We start from the raw sequence: 3048 nt of genomic DNA on the forward strand, positions 1-3048 counted from the left end.
AAGGCACGGAGGAGGGAGGAGGGGAGAGAGGGAGGAGAGGGAGCGCTCATTCAAAGATTCACCTACACATGTACGTGCGTATCCCACGTCATTGAGCGGAGTGCAGCTATTTATAAAGGGGAGGAAAAGTATAGCCTGAATCACTGTGCAGGTCTTTTAAAAGGAGAGAGTGAAAATAGTACGTTTGTTGTGCATGCGTGCTCCGGTCTAAGATTATCTCAAATATTAAAAAATAAATAAATAAATGTTTAAAAGAAATCTCGGGGGGGGGGGGGGGCTCGGAGGTACTCAGTGACTTCAAAATCTATTTCCATTTGTGAATGAATAAGCGATGCATTACATAATTGCTTTGTAACATTTCGCAAAGGAAGCATTTGATCTAAATGTCTATTTATTTTTACCAGGAAGACTCGCAAAAATGTGCCGTAATTGCTCCCGTCGGGGGATTCAGCGTTAATGTCAGGTGGCTCGTTTGAGAAAATGTTATTTGTACCATTTCAAATCAACCCGCATTTCCAGCCTCTCTCGACCGAGCATGTGAATATGTAAAGAGACTTACCAGAACACAAGCATGTAAAGGCTGGAAGTTATGGATGAAAATGTGTTCACCAGTTGCTCGCCGCCAGATCGTGATGTGTAGATTTGGCGGTGAATCACTGCGGCTGCCTGCTTAAAATTACAACGAAAACGTTTGGCGCAGAGCACCGACTTGTTTTATTCATTGAATTTTATTTTAATTGTTTTAAGGTGTAGATAACCCTGACTCCACATATCTGTAAAAGCCTCACGAGAGATGTCACAAGAGTCGTGCGTAATCTCAGCCCGATTTTATTCCACTCACATATTTAGGGAGATTTGGGGGAGACCCTCGTGCGTAAAGAAGTGTGTCAGACATACGTAGGCGTGTAAAGTGAGAGACTCGTGTAAAGCTGTGGTGGAGGAAAAAACGGAGTCACGCCACAAAAAGAAGTTGAGAGAAAACTCGATGTCCCCGCATGCCTTTAGGAGGGGCCAGGTGTGGCTTGTGACCTGTGTACAACCCACCTCCACACAGCCTCCGCCTATGAAGCAGGGATAATTTCCCTATTAGGAAATGTGGATTTCAAAAGAAAAAGTCTCCTTAAATTGCAATTCACCTTTCCCTTTTAAAGTCCAAATCAAAGCAAGATTGTTTTAATTGTAGCCCACACACTCTGGGAATAAACTTTTTTTCTTTTTCAAAGCCCTATACTTTCTCACACGAATGAATTTAAAATAAAAAATTTAAAACAACAACAACAACAAAGAAAATTAAACACTCTAAAAGGAAATGTACAGACCCTTTAAAAAGTCACAAAGACGTGATACAAAACACAGAGATGCAGTGGTAATAGAGGTGTACATTTTCTTGGCCAGGTCTCAATGGGTGGCTGGTTAAATATGAGTGAGTTCATTTCTATTCCAATCCAGAGAGCATCTTTGAACAGGAAGGGTTACATCCATGTGTCAGGGACCAGAGCCTCTGCTTTCTATCAGCCTACACCTTATACCAGGGTCAACCAAGGTAATGTAGGGCTTATGAAACCATGACGTTCCTTCCATTCATTCCAACTCCAGACCTTTGTTGCACGGTCAGCCACTTCTCTTACCTACACTGCTTCCTGTTTGGAACTTATGACAAAACTTCAGCTAACTTTAGAAAGTTCTAACCATTTGAGGGTTGATTTAATCACATATTGTTTTATTTGATTACCCGCTTAAGTGGAATATTTCTAGTAATTTTAAGATTATCAACCTGTTTTGAACATATTTTTACAGACTTTGTGAAATGTGATCAGTTCTGCGTGGTGTTTCTCAGATCAAGGAGATCTATGACACAGTATGACTATGAATATTGACCACTCGCTCCTTATTTTAAAAAGAGTAGCCCACCGAGAGATATAATTAACACAATACTGATAGGGGGAGGGGACTTCTTGCAGCAAGCTAAGAAATCAGGACAACAATACACCCACGTCAGCCAGATCAACACTTTAACACCGGGAGTCATTTTATTCCCTCTGTGATTACGTTTCATTTTAGGTCTCGACTTTTTACTTCCTCTTTCAGAGAAAGTGTGGCTGAGAAATTACGACAAAAGAGGAGGAGAGGAAAACTTTCAGCCCCTGGGCCTCAGAACTATAGCATCTCCGCCGACTGCAGCCTATCATTGCTTCGTATGCACGCTGACGTGTGGTAGAGGGTAAGTTCTGGGCAAGTGTGTGTACACAGGCATACACAATCCAATTTCCTCTACTACACCCCACATGAATATGCGAACAGTGGGAGTCGGATGGGGAGGGTGAATAATTGAAAAAGTATGAATGAAGTAATTCCCCACTAATTCCCTTCCTTGATCTTGCACTCCTTCTTATTATAATGCCTCACAAACACGCACGCACACGCGCGCGCACACACACACACACACATCAGTTGCATCATGATATCTTTCTTATCTTTTCACCATTTAAAAATGATATCCAGATGATTTCAAATTGTGCTCCGGATGCTATATTCATCTTCTACATGCTATAAATTCCTATCAGACGCTTGGATCTATCATCAAGCGATCAGTGCAGAGGCAGCTCGCTCTTATCTCCAAACTTGATCACAAATCGGAATGCAGATCATTTCCTGCTCAAATCTCTCATCTGTTTGTCATGCCCAGTTGTTGGCTGTCTTTCTATCTCCTCATCTGTATTCCAAACAGAGAACGCAGACAGATAAGAGAAAAAGAAATTTAAAAAAAAGAAAGACCTTCTTCTATCCCTCCCTTACTCTCCCTCTCTCTCCTCACAACCGCCTACCTTGCCTTCCCACCTCGCCTTCTCCCATTCTGACTCATACTGAAATCCCAGTGAGCATCCTCACTCAACCCCCCCCCCCCCCCCCCCCAAGCCCCCTTCGCTCTCATTTGTGTTTTCTCTCCCTTTGATTGCCAAGCTGGCTCGAACGCAATGAGCAGGGCAAGAGAGAATGAGCAAATGAAAACGACAGAGAGGGAGTGCAGAGATGGAGATGGGGAGGGAG

The sequence above is a fragment of the Maylandia zebra genome, linkage group LG10 (genome assembly GCF_041146795.1).
Source record: "Maylandia zebra isolate NMK-2024a linkage group LG10, Mzebra_GT3a, whole genome shotgun sequence".
Classification (NCBI taxonomy): Eukaryota; Metazoa; Chordata; class Actinopteri; order Cichliformes; family Cichlidae; genus Maylandia; species Maylandia zebra.